Source organism: Ovis aries, unplaced genomic scaffold, assembly GCF_016772045.2.
Source record: "Ovis aries strain OAR_USU_Benz2616 breed Rambouillet unplaced genomic scaffold, ARS-UI_Ramb_v3.0 scaffold_87, whole genome shotgun sequence".
In the NCBI taxonomy this organism is placed as follows: domain Eukaryota; kingdom Metazoa; phylum Chordata; class Mammalia; order Artiodactyla; family Bovidae; genus Ovis; species Ovis aries.
In genome coordinates, this window is record NW_024599828.1 from 1,131,034 (window position 1) to 1,148,944 (window position 17,911).

Consider the following 17,911-nt stretch of genomic DNA (forward strand, 5'->3'; position numbering starts at 1 on the left):
TCACCCTCTTTTTAATATATTCTGCTTCTGTTAGGTCCATCCCATGTCTCTTTTTTATTGTGCTCATCTTTGCCTGAAAAATTCCCTCCCTATCTCTAATTTTCTTGAAGAGATCTCTGGTCTTTAGTTTTCTAATGTTTTCCTCTATTTCGTTGCACTGACCACTTAGGAAGGCTTTTTTTTCCTTTTTTTTTTTTTCAATCTCTTCTTGGTATTCTTTGGAACTATGCATTCAGATGGGTATGTCTTTCTTTTATCCTTTGCATTTTGCTTCTCTTCTTTTCTAAGTTATTTGTAAGGCCTCTTCAGACAACCATTTTGCCTATTTGCATTTATTTTTCTTCAGGATGGTCTTGATGTGGTATATACAGATCAAAAAATGAAGATCATAGCATGCAGTTCGGTCACTTCATGGCAGATTCCTGGAAAAACAATGAAAACAGTGACATATTTTATTTTCCTGGGTTTCAAAATCACTATAGATAGTGACTGCAGTTGTGGGGAAAACAAATAGAAACAAACAAACAAACAAAAACACACGCTAGCTCCTATGAAAAACCTGACAGCATACTAAAAAGCAGAGACATTATGTTACCAGCAAAGGTCTGTAGAGTCAAAGATATGGTTTTACCAGAAATCGTGAGTGGATGTGAGAGTTGGACCATAAAGTAAAGTGAGTATCAAAGAATTGATGCTTTTAAACTGTAATGTTGGACAAGACTCTTTAGAGTCCCCTGGACAGCAAAGAGATCCAACCAGTCCAGGCTAAAGGAAATATGTCCTGAATCTTCATTGGAAGGACTGATGCTGAAGCTGAACCTCCAATACTTTGGCCACCTGATGGTAAGAACTGACTCATTAGAAAAGACCCTGATACAGGGAAAGACTAAAGGCAGAAGGCAAAGTGGAAAACATAAGATGAAATTGTTGGGTGGCATCACTGACCTGATGAACATGAGTTTGAGCAATTTCCGGGAGTTGTAGATGGACAGGGAAACCTGGCATGCTGCACCCCATTATATAGCAAAGAGCTGGACATGAATGAGAGACTGAACTGAACTGATATACAGAGGACATCAGGGAGCAGGCAGAAGTCTTTGGGGTCCAGTCAAGCCTGTGGCACTGGTGGGAGTGGTGAAAGATTTAGGTGGAAGGGGAGGTTTCCCATCCTCTGCTGCAGATCCTTGAATCCAAGGCAAGGAGCACAAGATTTTGAATTGTTACCAAATATTGTTTTCTAAACAAACAAACAAACAAAAAACTGTTTTCTGCAGGACTGAGAACTTTGACTGAGTCTGTTCTCCAGCTTTTACTGTGGGATATGGAAGGAATATGGAGTGGGCTGAGTCTGCAAAATTTAGATGACCAGCTGCTGGAGGGCCAGGCTTATGGTAGACATTCTGCACTAGATGGAAAACAATCCAGAGAAAACGTGTCCCTTCTGGTGTGTACATGCCAATGTATTACATTGTTTCATCAGTTCACTTCAATGGTGTTTTGTGGCAAGCAAGAAATGCACGATAGGCGGTTTGCTTTTGTCGATTCCTGTGGGTAGCTAGATGACTAAATGTTTGGTTACTTAATTGCATGGTTGGAATTAGGCTTGGGAAAGAAAACTCCATCAGGTCCACATATATTTCAACATTAAACAGCAAGGAAAGGAAGGTTACTAAGGCAATTATAGGTAATTTAAACATGAGGGGTCAAATGGGGAAAAAAATCATTTTACAGGCTGAGATTGGCCTGTAAAAGTTGCCACAGTTGTTGCTATGACAAATAGCCATAATAGCTCCTTGTTGCTATGCTGGAGATGTGGGGAACTGACAAGAGACCAAGAGCCTTTAGGACTTTCCTTGCAGTGTGATTTCAGGGGAGAAGTAGTTGACAAGGAAAGGCTGACTGGTAAGGCTGAGGAAGAGAGTAATCCAAACCAGTAATCATTAGCTCTTGTGGGAGCCCAGAAAACAGAAGCAGTGGTTCAGTCAGAGTTCTGGGTCTGGGTTCCAAAATAGATGTCATTTGGCTTGAATCAATATCTAGCCTTGGGGATGTTAGCCATAACCTCTAAACAGAAGTCTTCCTTCTCCCAGGTGGCAGAATAATTCATATTTATACCAGACTCAGGAACCCAGAAGCTCACTCAGGGTCACTTACTCTTTGCAGGCACACATGCAATCTAGAAGGTGGAATTATCATCATGATGCCCAGTTTCCAGATGAGAAAACTGAGGTTAAGAGACTTGATCAATGTCACACAGCTAAGCATGTGAAAAGCCAAGCGCAAACCTAGGATAACAGTCCTCAAATTGTGTGTTTTTGCTCCACATCCGCTGGGAGTGGTGGGTGGTGATCTGGAAGCAATGCTTAGGGAGAAGCAAACAATATTCACGTTTAAATTGAAGAAAATAAGGAAAACCACTAGAACATTCAACTATGACCAAAATAAAATCCCTTATTATTATATAGTGGAGATGAAAAAGAGATTCAAGGGATTAGATCAGTTAGCCTGAAGAACTGTGGATGGAGGTTTGTAACATTGTTGTGAGGTGGCCATCAAAACCATACTCAATAAAAACAAATGTGAGAAAGCAAAGTGGTTGCCTAAGGAGGCCTTAAAAATAGCTGAGAAAATAAGAGAAGTAAAAGGCAAAGGAGAAAGGAAAAATATATATATACCCAATGGAATGCAGACTTCCAGAGAATAGTAAGGAGAGATAAGAAACTCTTCATAAGTGAATAGTGCAAGAATTAGAGGAAAATAGAATTGCAAAGAGTATAGATCTCTTCAAGGAAAGTGGAGATACCTGAGGAACACTTCATGCAAAGATGGGCAGAGTACAGGACAGAAAATTCAAAGGCCTAACAGAAGCAGATGAGGTTAAGAAGAGGTGGCAAGAATGCACAGAAAAACTCTACAAAAAAGGCCATAATGATTGGGATAGGGATTATGCTGTGGTCACTCACATAAATGCAAATATACTGGTTTATGAAATCAAGTGGGCTTTAGGAAGCATCACTACAGGAAAAGCAGCTAGGGAAGGTGAAAAATTCCAGCTTAGCTGTTTAAAATTCCTAAAGAATGAGGTTGTAAATGTGCTGCATTCAATATGTCAGCAAATTTGGAAAACTCAGCAGTGACCACAGTGCTGGAAAAGGTCAGTTTTCATTCCAATGCAAAAGAAATGCAATTCCAGATGTCAGCCTATTATGCCATTGTGCTAATCTCACTTGCTAGCAAGGTAATGCTCAATATCTTTAAGCTAAGTTTCAACAGTACATGAACTGAGAACTTCTAGATGTACAAACTGGTTTGAGGAACCAGAGATCAAATTGCCAACATCTATTGGATCATAGAGAAAGCAAGGGATTCCCATAAAACATTTCCATCTGCTTCACTGACTATGCTAAAGCCTTTCACTGTGTGGACCACAACAAACTGGAAAATTCTTAAGGAAATGGGATTAACAGATCTCCTTACCTTTCTCCTAACAAGTCTATACGTAGATCAAAACGCAAAAGTTAGAATCAGACACAGAACACCTGAAAGATTTAAAGTTGGGAAAGGAGAATTACAAGGTATACATTGTCACTCTGGCTATTTAATTTATATGTAGGATACATCATTCAATATGCTGGTCTGGATAAATCCCAAGTTGGATTCAAGATTGCTGGGAGAAGTATCAACATCCAGAAATATGAATATGACACCACCCTAATAGCACAATGCAAAGAAGAACTAAAGAGCCTCTCGATGAGGAGAGGAGATGCCAAAACTAACTTAAACTCAACATTCAAAAAACTGTTCACAAAAAGACACTCAACATTCATGGCATCCAGTCCCACCACTTCATGGCATATAGATGAGGGAAAAGTGGAAACAGTGGCAGATTTTATTTTCTTGGGCTCCAAAATCACTATGGACCTTGACTGCAGCCACAAAATTAAAACACACTTGCTCCTTGGAAGGAAGAAAGGCTATGAAAAACTTGCACAGTCTATCAAAAAGCAGAGACTCACTTTGCTACAGAGGTCTATAGTGTCACAGCTATGGTTTTTCCAGTAATCAGGTACAGATGTGATATGTGGACCATAAGAAATGGTGAATGCCAAAGAATTGACCTTTTGAAATGTGGTGCTTGAGGAGATTTTTGAGAGTCCCTTATACAACAAGGAGATCAAACCAGTCAATCTGAAATGAAATCAACTTCTGATCCCTGTTGTCTCGGCTGAAGCATCTACTGAGGGCCTCCAGGTGGAAAGAACTTTTGGTTCCACTGCAAAAGTGCCTAACCATGGCAGCTCCAAGCAAACAGTTTATAGCCCCACCCATGGAGAAGATCAGAAAGGCTGAAGGCTCTGTGTACCCTGGGTCTCCTGATACATGCACTGCATTCTCCTCAGCAGCACTGGAGGCCAAGGAAGGGGCATTCTGGGCCCTGGAGGAAGGTGATGGCTCAAGGATCCACTGGGGCCATCACTTACCAAGTAGAACTGGAAAGGACAGAGCAGGCATATGTGTTAGAGACCTGGTGACTGGGGTGTGGGACAAAGGGAACCAGCTCTCCATGAAGTACCTCACCCAAACTCCCTTGGAGGAGAACCCCAGTGATAAGCTTATCTGAGATGGGATGAAGTGAGTCTATTTCATTACCCTTATAATTCCTCTGAATGAGGAAGTGGTGGAGTTGGTGGTTCATCACAAACTCTTCCATGGCCTAGACTGTCCCCCAATCACTTTCTTTGGCTCGGCCTCTCCCCAACTTCACTCATGTAGTTCTGAAGGAAATTGAAAATCATGTGTGCTGCTGGGTCAGGGTCAATGACCATGTAAAGCCAATCACAGGACCTCACGGCCCTGCCAGGATGACTGATCTTGGACTGTACACATGATCTGAGCTTGGTCATTCAGAGAACACCCTTGAACCCTGATGTCTTCAATATTTTCTTTCCTTATTGGAGATGCCTTCAGGATATAAAACCCTAGGGCAGGTAGCTTGGACTCCCCCAATAGGTGCAGAAGCCTTAAGGAAGAAAATTGTAAGGCTAAAACCATCAAAGAAGAGGGAATGAAACAGTGAGGGTGTGAAATAGAGAACTGATGACTTCTGATTTCTTGGGTCCAGTCACTGAGAGCTTTGTATTTGCTCTGATTCTTCTGTCCTGGATTCCCACAATCATTTCAATGAGTCTCCCCTTTCCTTGAAGCCAGTTGGAGGTGGGCTTCTCTCAACTGTGATTCAGACTTGGTTCTAGATCCTTCCCGATCTTTGCACACCTTCCAGACACAAACAGAGGCACCTGTTTATTTCAGCACCCTTATGGTTGAAACCCTTTATTATTTAATGAGAATAGGGTATGCAGACCACGAAATAGAGTTCACCAGCATCCTGGGCAAGAGCACCCTAAGTGTGAGTGATTGTTTAGCGAAACAGCTATACTGATTCCTGAACCACTCCAAGCATTTATACCGTCTGTGCCAGGCCAATCCTGTCATTTCCTCTATCAAACACTGAGAAAGACAGCCTCAGGAAGACATCATCCAGGATTCAGGTCTCTCTAGACGTCCTCACGGTGTCCTCTTTAAAGGTGGTATAGCAGTGGCCGCTAGAATCCTGGGGGAGTCAGAGACACACACCAGTCAGCATGAGCCCTTAGGTGTGACTCCCACGAATATCCAGACCCAGCACAATTCTTGGTTTTATTCCCCTCTTTTGGTAAGTATCAAGGGATTTTCTCATTAGCAGGGGATATGAGATTTCATCCACAACCAAAAACGGCCAAGACATGAGGTTGCCATGAGGAAGGGTGTGGGGGAGGGGAGGACTGGGAGTTTGAGATAAAGAGAAATGATAAACAACAAAGTCCTACTGCAGAGCATAAGGAAATATATTAACCATCCAGTCATAAACCACATAAAAAAATAAGGTAAAAAATATATGTTTCTATATGTGTATAACTAAGTCACATTGCTGTGCAGTAGAACTTAACACTGAAGATTAGTCACACTTCAAAAATTTTTTATTTTATTTTTTTAATTTAATTTTATTATTATTTTTTAATTTTTATTTTTACTTTATTTTACTTCAAAATACTGTATTGGTTTTGCCATACATTGACATGAATCCACCACGGGTGTACATGAGTTCCCAATCCTGAACCCCCTTCTCACCTCCCTTCCCATATCATCTCTCTGGATCATCCCCATGCACCAGCCTCAAGTATCCTGTATCCTGTGTCCATAGATATCCTCTCTCCCTGTTTCTTTCCTTCTGACTCCTGCTCCTTGTTTTCTCTGCAGAGAATGCTGGTTCTCCTCCTGCATCCCCACAAGCCATACTTTATTAAACAACTTTATTTTTTATTGGGGTATAGCGGATTAATAATATTCTGAGTTTCAGGTGGACAGTAAATGGACTCAACCATATGTACCCATGTATCCTGGTCCCCAAAATACCCCTCCCATCCAGGTTGTCATATAATTAGTTCCCTGTGCCACAAAGTAACTCGTTGTTGGTTATCCATCTTAAATAGAGCAGTGCCCACAACGCATTCTTGAAGACATAACTTAGAAACTCTGGGAAATAACTTAGAAACTCTGGGAAGCTTCCTTCAGCCTGCACTCACCCTCTTTGGCCACTCCAGGTTTGGTTGGGTAACATACTCTGGTTCCCCATCCCCACCGGTCAGTCGTGGCCCTCATCACCCCGAGTAAGTCCTCAGTGCCCCAATGCAGAGCACCTTGGGATGCCATTTGCAAGGAATCCAGTGCAGTTTTGCCTAGAACCAAGCAACCCTCCATATGGCTCCATGAGTAGAATTCCTGAAATTCCATCCCTTCCTCAAAGTCTTTGAGCACATCAGCCAGCCCTTAACTCCTCTATGGAGCTGACATGAAGCCTCCATCCTGTGCTGGGGCTGAACAGTCACTGTGCACCCTTTATTCACATCAGCATCCAGCCTCCCCACAGTGGGGCTGGGTAGCCTGACTCACAAAATGGGCACCCGGCCAGGGCTAGGGGAAGATGCATCTGAGAACTAGGGTGATCATGTGATTTATCATCCAAACCAGGAAAACTGAGAGAAGAGAAGGGAGACTGTTAATCCCTATGGTGGGTCAGCACACTGGGACTGTCCTCAGCCATTCTCCTTGTGACATGACTTATTTCAAGCCTGCTAGAGCTGACTTTCTGTGTTCTACCATCTGAGGGTTCAGATCGAACTGAAGCTCTTTGAGGACTGAGGACCTGAGTGTTCCCTTCTCCTTGTGACTCAAACTATGCCAGCATGGTATGCTGTCTCCACATTTATTTCAGGATGATCAGTGTCCCAGATGGCCCTTTACTCTCAGGTGGCTCATCTTGTGGGAGGCTCTCCTAGCCCCAGGGCTCAGCATCTGCAGTAGTGCGAGATGGCCTGAGAGGGCACCCTCCTCCCAGCAACAGCTCAAGGGTTCCTGCAAGTTCCTATTTGAGAACCACCCCTCAGGGTTCTCCCCTCACCTTGAGGATATAAGCTTGAGCTGGGACTAGGTAGTTGATACCATTGACGGTGAAGTTAAGAGAGGACAGTGTATTAACTGCAAAACTTGAAACGTAGTGCTGTTAGAGAGAGAGGGAGAGAGGTTGGCCCTGGAGATCCTTCTTGTGTGTGGAGACTGGGAGTGACCCTGGGACATGATCCTTCAACTCTGAACCCCGTGGTGTGATGTCGATGAGCTCCTGGATGTTATTGACCAGTCTTCTTGCACCAAGGATCAGTGATGTCTTGGTATCCACAAGGGCCTCACAGTCCCCAGAATAAGCAATAACCTTTCTTTTCATGAAAATGCTGAGAGACAGTGTGACAAAGCAGGCATCAAGGTCACCTTGTGTCTCCCCAGAGCTGCCTACTTCCCGACTGTCTCCTAAACAGGGCTCCTTCTTTTGTGCTGACTCTTTTCCCTTGCTCTCAACACAGCACCTTCCTTGACATCCTTGAATGCAGTACTTGAATACACCAGGATCTTTTATATCTTGACAGAAGCTGGTCTTCCTACATAGAAGAGTCCCCTCCCCTTTGACTAGCAAATTTCTTGTCATCTTCCAAATTCCAACTTAATTGTCATTGATTCAGGGAAGTCTTTCCCTTGGTGTTTATCAGTCTCCTGTCTTGGTCACTTTCTATAGACCCTTCCTCATGTCTGCTGCTGCTAAGTCACTTCAGTCATGTCTGCATGCTATGCTTGACCCCATAGACAGCAGCCCACCAGGCTCCCCCATCCCTAGGATTCTCCAGGCAAGAAAACTGGAGTGGGTTGCCATTTCTTTCTCTAATGCATGAAAGTGAAGTCTCTCAATTGTGTCCCACTCTTTGTGAACCAATGGACTGCAGCCTATCAGGCTCCTCCATCCATGGGGTTTTCCAGGCAAGAGTACTGGAGTTGGGTGACACTGCCTTCTCCATGTCTCATTTCTAGCATGTACCAAACTCACAATTCACTATCTTGCCCTCACATCTAGGAAGGCAGATGCGCAAGAAATGACATACACATACATAGGGAATTGTGACCTTGGTACATGCTCATGACACACACACACATGTTCATATCTAGCATGTACCAAAGTGACAATTCACTAAGTGTGTGTGTGTGTGTCATTTTTTGTGCATCTGCCTTCTTAGATGTGAGGGCAAGTTTTATTCTCTTTGCCTCCCTAAAGTGCCTGGTACACAGTGGATGCCTAATGCTTGTCTGTTTAGTGAGTGAATGAAGACAGTGAAAATAATGAATGAAAAACATCCAGAGAGCTGTATCTGGTGGGGAACAAATAATGGGTCAACCACAGAGTGAAGATGGAGATTCACGACAGCAGATTCTCATAATGGTGGGGGAGAGGGGCTCCCCTGGGAGAGGGTGTTTCCCAGCACTGCTCATATAATCACCACAGACCCTGAGTCCTCAGCCAGGAAATACATGACTTTCCCAGAAACTCCAAAGGAAAGGTCAGCTTTTGTCTGAGGGTATCACACAGAATCCTATCAAATATGCCTCTTATCCTCGGGTCACCCCTGGATCCCATCTTCCTGATTCTCTCTTGTAGCCCCTGCTCCACTGTGTGCCCAGGTAGATGGGGTGTCTTTTTTATTCGTTGCTTTCAAGTCATAAGACTGCAGCCAACCTCTCTCCACTGCTGAGTAGCTGCTCCCTAAGGAGATCAGTTTCCCACATTTGCTCAACACTTTTGCCATTTTTAAACTGACATTTGTCTGTACTGAGAACTTCCTTGGTCCCAGTAGCCTTGGACAATTGATCATCTTATAACCCTGTTCACACTGGTGTAATCCCCCCGATCCTCTGTTCACCACACTGTAGCGTTCTCCAACCATGCTCCACGCCTCACAGGGCAGTGGGCACAACCCTTTCCCAGCTGCACAGAGCTCTCTGGACCCTTTTAGGACCCTTGTCAGAGGCCTGGTCAGAAGGCCTGGGGATTATGAACCCATGAGTTGTTTGCATATCTATGTGTTCATGTGTTATTTATATAAGTGTTTGTATGTGTCTCTAATGTGCTTTTGTTTCTCTGACTAGCTATATATGTTTATATGAATCTCTGTTTATATGTCTGCTTGTGTGTTTCCATGTGCCTGTGTGTCTCTCTGGGTCATTGTGGGTGATGTATATGTCTGTGTCACTATGCGTCTGAGAATACATTTGTGTGTGTCTGCCTGTGTCCATGTACAGATGTGGAGCATCACTTGGGCTGACCCTCAGAGGGAGAGGCTTACAGGTCCATGTGTACACTCCAGTCTCCCGCTTGGATCAATGGTACTCAGTTGAGTGCTTCCTGGTAGTAGGCTTTGTCCACCCCACCAAAATCACCATATTTCCCTTCCCCTGCATCTGTAGAGAGAAAAGAAGGACCTATCTTTGGAGGACAGTAACAACAGCACTGTTGGAGAGCTTGTGTTTGTGCTTGTCTCCCCACCAAGGCCCTAATAAGGTTTCCATGTATAGATGCAGAAATCAAGGCTAGAAGCGATTGAGAACCATACTGAGGTCAGTTCAGTTCAGTTCAGTCACTCAGTTGTGTCCGATTCTTTATGACCAAATGAATCGCAGCATACCAGGCCTCCCTGTCCATCACCAACACATGGAGTTCACTCAGACTCACGTCCATCGAGTCAGTGATGCCATCCAGCCATCTCATCCTCTGTTGTCCCCTTCTCCTCATGCCACCAATACTTCCAGCCTCAGAGTCTTTTCCAATGAGTCAACACTTCGCATGTGGTGGCCAAAGTACTGCCTTTCAGCTTTAGCATCATTCCTTCTAAAGAAATCCCAGTGATGATCTCCTTCAGAAAGGACTGTTTGGATCTCCATGCAGTCCAAGGGACTCTCAAGAATCTTCTCCAACACCACAGTTCAAAATAATCAATTCTTCAGCGCTCAGCCTTCTTCACAGTCCAACTCTCACATCCATACATGACCAAAGGAAAACTATAGCCTTGACTAGACAGACCATAGTCGGCAAAGTAATGTCTCTGCTTTTGAATATGCTATCTAGGTTGGTCATAACTTTTCTTCCAAGGAGTAAGCATCTTTTAATTTCATGGCTGCAATCACCATCTGCAGTGATTTTGGAGCCCCCCAAAATAAAGTCTGACACTGTTTCCCCTGTTTCCCATCTATTTCCCATGAAGTGATGGGACCGGATGCCACGATCTTCGTTTTCTGAATGTTGAGCTTTAAGCCAACTTTTTCACTCTCCTCTTTCACTTTCATCAAGAGGCTTTTAAGTTCTTCTTCACTTTCTGCCATAAGGGTGGTGTCATCTGCATATCTGAGGTTATTGATATTTCTCCCAGCAGTCTTGATTCCAGCTTGTGTTTCTTCCAGTCCAGTGTTTCTCATGATGTAGTCTGCATAGAAGTTAAATAAACAGTGTGACAATATACAGCCTTGACGTACTCCTTTTCCTGTTTGGAACCAGTCTGTTTTTCTATGTCCAGTTCTAACTGTTGCTTCCTGACCTGCATACAGATTTCTCAAGAGGCAGGTCAGGTGGTTTGGTATTCCCATCTCTTTCAGAATTTTCCAGTTTATTGTGATCCACTCAGTCAAAGGCTTTGGCATAGTCAATAAAGCAGAAATAGATGTTTTTCTGTTTACTGAGGTCAGTAACTGGCTAATGAGTGGCACAGAGGAGGTTAGAAGCTGAGTCACATGGCTGGGCTCCACCCACTATGTTTTCTGAATAGGCCTAGGACCTCCTGCTACCTGTGTGCTCAGAAACCCTCAGATGACAGGGTGCTGAAGAGTTTTGCTTTCCCCTTGTCCAGCTTGTCATTTTCCAAGAAAATAAAAGCCTGGGAATGCTAAGAATGTGGGTTCAGATCACCCACGTTTGGCTCCGATGGCCTGTGACCTCTACTGTCCAAAGGGCCTCACACTCATAAGGGACCCCACCTCTGCTCTCCCTGTCTTAAAATGACTAATATTTCTTGAACAAGGGATCCCACATTTCGTTTTGTGCCCCACACTTTCATTTTCACTGGCTCCCGCAAATTGGGCAGCTGGATGTGGGCTCCCAGTGAAACGATAATGAGGAAAACAAGATATCCACCAACCTTCTCCTTCCTTCCTTATCAAATACATAAGCAAATCATATTGCTTTCCCTCCAACATGTTTCCTGTTGCCTTCCATTATTCTTCCTCCTCACTCACTCCCCTAGACCAAGTTACTGCTCTTGAGCCCAGGAGCAGGGAGGTGTTCCAATAAAACATTATTTATAAAACCCAGCGGTGATGCCAAATGATCCCTGGAGCCATACTTATCCTGGGATAGATTATCTCTCAGGATACATTTTTATCAAGTGTTCTATAATTTTCCTGCAACTGAAAGCATCTTACAGCTAATTTGGAGAAAGCGATTGTCCATCTCAGCCTTCCTTGCTCTAGTAGAAAGCACAAACCGGCTCAGAAATGGCATCTTGATTTTTCATCTTGTCAAGGATGGGGATGGCTCCAGAGAAGGATATGTTGGTGTAGTTCAAGCCCAAGACGCCATTAAAAGGTACACCCTCAAACCCATATTCCACCATGCTTAGACCAAACGGCTGGTCAGTGCTTATAAGGTCCCCAATCTGTGAGAGAAAGAGTGTTCCCACTTATAGTTACGTGAAATGGAGCTAGAACTGGCTGGGTGCATTGCCGTTAGATCCTCAAAGAAGAATTGAGGATGGGCTATGTCTTTGGTGGATCTCAGACAGTTAGATCAAGCTGGGAGGCGAATTTGGGTTCCATTTGTGAGAGGCTGTGAATTTTAAAACATCTGCCCCTGTGAAAATACCACCTGAGTGAGTCAAATTGGTCTTGTGGCTTCTGTCCAGGTGGGGCAACCAAGAGTCAGGCCAGGACCCATTGGTGCCACCTTCTGGACAAAGCAATCGAGGGAAAGATCTCTTTGGCATGATGTTATGACAGGAACGGACTGCATTCTCTGTGAGGTATTGTGGATTCTGCATCTGTCCTGGAAGACAGAAGCAGAAAACAAAATCTTACTTGCAGGGTTCTATGAAATTACTGCCTGGAAAATTCACTTTTGGGGATATGTGTGTATTTCTGTGAGTGTGTGTGAAAGAGAAAGAGAGAAAGGTAACTACTCAAGTACTTTGGAGAGGCAAGCCATAGGTTGTATTAGACTCTCAAAGGTCTCCTAGAGTGAGAACTCATTTATCAAGGCCCTGACATCTCTGGCCTCCAGTTCCACACTCTGAAAACTTCAAGCCCTTAACTGCCCCCAGAGTTCCCATATCAGTTTTATCATGTCCCAAGCACCCCACAGCAAAACAAGTGCACTTTTGAAAAGCCAGCCCAGCTCCACCACTTACTGTATGTGTGTACCGGGAGTCTGTAGCTATATATGCCCTGACATGCCCAAGTTTAACCCTTTAGGCCAATAATAGGTCTGAAAAAAAAAGAGAGAGAGAGAGAGAGAGAAAGAAAGAAAGAAAGAAAGAAAGAAAGACCACACAAAGCTCTCGATAAAATGTTTACCTTCATCAGTGTCCTTGGCGAGTGGACTTTGAAGCTTCTCAGAATACAGAGAATTGAACTGCAATCATTTCCTTAAACTTGGTTGGAAAATCAAACTGATCTGTATGGACATCTAAGAAGATGGAGAACGTTGCCTACTTGGAGAAAACAAACAAACAAACAAACAAAAACCTGCTAAGAACATCATGAAAATGGATACTAAGGGCCATGCTCAACATTTGTGATTTCATGTCATCTTCCTAGCCACTTCATGAGATATGCATTACTGTCTTCATTGGAGAGGAGATTGCTAGGAGGATAAGTTGTCAAATGGCAAAGTGAAGAATTCAGGGACAGTCCAGGGACATACAACTGGCTTTAGGTATTGGGTCTAATGGTAGATATCAGGGGCACCTATGATGCCAGTCTGCATCAAAGATTTAGGGCAGAGTAGTACTTCAATTGTATGCTTTCAGTATTGGAAGACATGTCGTATGCATCCACGAGATATTTTATATCATCCAAAAAATGTACAAGGAAGTAGTATGTTCTGGGTTCTGGGGTAAAGGCTTCAAAGTCAAAGTTGATCAGGACAAAAGTAGTCTTTATCTTAAGATAGCTAACAGTTTATTCTCACAAACTCATGGCCCCAGGAGGCAAGAGAAATGATACTAGGACTAGGTTGCCATGTTGGAAGCTGGGCAGCACAGGACCCTCCAACCACAGCACTGGGAGCAGCCTTTCCTACACTTCAACCATGCTGGAAAGCAGGCAAGTTGGCCATGTTTTCAAGAAAAGTCAGAAGCTGGATACTTATGTACAATGTACCGATTTTAATATTAGCAAATAATTTTTTTTCTAAAAAAAATCAGTGGGAATTAAATCTCCACAACAATGTGCTGGGATCAGCCTTCAATCTCTGCAGGTTTTTATTTCTCATCTATAGTTGGGAGTGGAGTGGGCACAGAGAGGAATTTAATTCATGTTGGTTGAGTTAGAGACTGTAGGCATACTGAACATGTGTGTTTCCTTTCTATTTATAAAGAAATATCACTGGGGACATACAAACCAACGAATTTAACTGCTGAAGATAAATGGATATATTTTGATATAGTTTCCCCATAGGGTCTATGCTGTGAAAAATTTTGTCTGCCAAACAAACCATACAAAAAAAATTTTTTTGAAATGTCTTCCCAGTCAAAGAAGACAAAACAACTGTGGCAACCAAAGTAAAGACAATCATATTTAAAGACTCATCCAGGACTCCCAGGGCTTATTCTTGCATGAGATCTATCCATGACTGTCCCTTGAATACAACAGGAGCCTGTCCTAGTCACCAGATGTGTGTAGATGGGGCACTGTGTCTTAACACGCATTTTTGCATATCATTTAAATTCAGTTTTGGTGGTTAAATATACACAGGGGGAATATGACGTCACTGACAAATGACACACACACATGCCCTTTGAACTATGGTGTTGGAGAAGACTCTTGAGAGTCCCTTGGACTAAGGAGATCAAACCAGTCCATCCTAAAAAAAAAAAAAATCAGTCCTGAATATTCACTGGGAAAACTCATGCTGAAGTTGAAGCTCCAATTATTTGCCCACCTGATGGGAAAAACTGACTCATTGGAAAAGACCCTGATATTAGGAAAGATTGAAGGCAGGAAGAGAAGGGGAAGACAGGATGAGATGGTTGGATGGCATCACCAAGTCGATGGACATGAGCATGAGTAAGCTCCAGGAGGAAGCCTGGCATGATGCAGTCAATGTCGTTGCAAAGAGACGGACACAACTGAAGGACTGAACTGAACTGCACAAATTGAGAGCAAAGACTGTTAAATCTAATTGCATCAAGTTGGTGACTAGCTGTGCCTAACAACACATTACTGAAGTGGCTTTAAAATTCAGAATTAGGATTACATTCAGAGTGGAATATCTTCTAACAAAAAACAAAAATACTGCCCATCCAAAACAAAACCAAAGAAATCAAAAGAAAAACAGGAAAGAAATCTGAAAATATTTTCAACAACTTATTGTTCCTCATATTGCTTCTGTTATTGTGACATAATCATATGTATGTTAACAGGTAAAAGCAAGACAATAATTAATACTAATGTTCTGAAGTAATCTTTTCAGTGGTTAGAAGAGATTCACACATAACATAAAGAAGTTTAATTCAAACCTTGCTGTCTTAAATCTTGAACTGAAAGCATAAGTTTTTACCAACTAATTATATATATATATATATATATATTTATATTTTAAGGAAAATGTGTGCTTCCTACTCTGACCAATGTAAAGCCTACAAGCAATGACAGCTTGGTAATAGTGACTATTCTGAAGTCTAACATCCAGCTTCTAAATTCCTTTTCCCATCAGATGATTCATGGATTCTTAAAGAGAAGGCTGATTTCAGGACTGGGTAAAGAAATGCATAAAATAATCCTGGGAATCGTGAAGGACCAGAAAGTTAAGGCACTTCGAAGCCCAATGGAGACTGGACAGAAAGTCTAGGAACCCAAATGAAAGGGCCAAACATCTACCAATTTGTTGGGCAGAGTGATGTTTCTGCTTCCCAACACACTGTTTATGTTTCTCATAGCTTTCCTGCCAAGAAGCAAACGTCCTCTGATTTCGTGGCTGCAGGCACCATCCACAGTGGTTTTAGAGGCTCAGATGAAGAAATCTGTCACTGCTTCCACATTTTCCCCTTCTATTTGCCATGAAGGATGGGGCTGGATCCCATGATCTTAGTTTTTAAATATTCAATGTTAACTGTGATAGATTGCTAGGGCAACTCATCATTCTGAGCACTGAGAAAGGAAAATAATCATCAATATTTATGCTATTTTTGTTTCTGTTAAGCATGGGTTATGTAACTACAAATATTTCCAGAAAAACAAGCTAGACTGTCCCTTCTAAGGGTGATGAGAGTGATGTAGAGGAGCTATAATACAGATGAGGCCTCACTCACTGGCATGTGGCTCATCTAGTGCTGTGGAGGTCTGGTTCCTAATAGACCAAGGACTGGTACTGGTCCTGATCCCCTGTGCTGGTATTGTGGACTCCTGCTCTAAACCCAATAGTGGGACAATGTGTAAGACAAAGCACCCTGCTTCCGCCCAGTTTCTGAACAAATAAATGGCGTTAAAATTGAGAGAACAGCTATTTAGTCTTAAAGGAGAACAACTAAGTGCAACATATGACTACATTCTTTCAATAAACTATGAAAACTGCTTTTTGACAATCAGGGAAATTTGTACATGGACTGGATATTAGATGTTAATTTTATTGGGAACAAACTAATTTTTTTTTCACATCCTGTCATTTTATCCCAAATCCTCATTATGTAAATTTTGTGAAATGTTCACCTTGTCCCAAAACACTCCATGAAAAATGAATAAGGAGTAAAAGAGTATGAAATGACGGTCTGTCTTGATTTAAAAACAGAACTGCATAGCTGATATGGATTGAACTGTGTCCACCCTTGACTCCCAATGTGATGGTATTAGGAAGTAGGGCTGTTGAAGGTACGCAAGTTGACACGGGGTTTTGATGGTGGTCACTCGTAATGGGATTATCCTCTCCCTCTTTTTCTCTCTTTTTCTCCCTCTTCCTCCTTCCCTTTCCCCACCACATGTGAGAACATAGCAAGAAGAGAAAGACCTGATATAAGTCAAGAATATCTTCACCAGCAACTCAATTTGTCCACCACTTTGATATTGCACAGTCTGCAGTCTATGAAAACCTTTGGGACTAAGAGGTTAGTTTTGTAGTTATTGATGCTGAATGATGAAATATAGGGTTCATGACCCTCTTCTTTCTTATATTTGTTATGTTTGAGATCGTTTTGTAGTAAGAAGTTTAAAGAATGAAGTTTCTGTCTTAGTGATACCCTGAGGGGCCCAAGATAGCAGATTTAGGCAAGTCCCTAATGAGTGACTGTTTTGAAAACCACATGCTCCTTACTCTAACTCTTCTCTTGTCATCTGAAAACCATCCCCCAACACACCTGACAACATTACCTCCAACCCTATCTGCATCTCTACTCCCCTGTTAAGCTACTGAGTCATCTAGTCAGAGATCTACATGATTCAGGACAGGGTCTGGAAGGAGAAGGAATGCAGACATTTTTATAAAGAATGATCTGGGCAGATTCCTCCTTGTTTTTCCCTTCTTTATTGCCATCCACAGGTGAAGGATAGGGCCTGGGTAGAGAGGAAGCCACATGTGAGACTGCATGGATATTTGCAAGAGAAGGGAGGAGGAATTCACAACCCAGTAACCAGGAGGTGGGCAGCTTGCACAGGACCCAGGAGGGAAGCAAGAAGCTCTGGGAAAAGAATAATGCCTACCTGAGGGCCAGACCTACCTGAATCTTGCTGTTAAACTTGGAGGTCACATCCTTCCTGCTTTAATTTCTGCTCTAGATGTGGGGGGGCTAGAGCTGTACTCACTGCTAATGAGTCACAGGGAGAGGGACAGTCTGCCCCAGGAGACCTTGGATTCCATTCTAACGGTGGGTATCATCCCAAGCCAGAGAGAAAATGTCAGGTCATCCAAAAGATGACCTACTTTAAATAGTATATAAAATATAACAAAATTTGTCTAAGAGTCCTGGCATATCTTGTTCCCAGTGTTTTTTAAGAGAGATGATTTGTTATCTAATTTGGGTTCTGCTGAGGATTCTACAAGCTTCCCCATTGGTAACTTCTGACTTATATCTACCTGACCTCATCCCACATAACCCAAATGATGGTAAGTTCCAGGGGGCAAGGCCTCTAATGTCCTCGGTGTCACAGCCACTGTGTGCCAAGTGGTCTCCCAGTCCTGAGGCAAGAACTCATGAACATCACCAGACAGTTACAGGCCCCTGCCCACCAGAGGCAGCCTCAG

General features: G+C 42.9%; 1 protein-coding gene and 1 pseudogene across 1 annotated transcript in view; both read right to left on the reverse strand.

The window, feature by feature from the left end:
* PAG3 (pregnancy-associated glycoprotein 3) overlaps positions 1-17,911 on the reverse strand; it is a 928,325-nt gene that overhangs the window by 758,663 nt on the left and 151,751 nt on the right.
* Positions 5,462-13,038, reverse strand: LOC101102523 (pregnancy-associated glycoprotein 1-like; annotated as a pseudogene).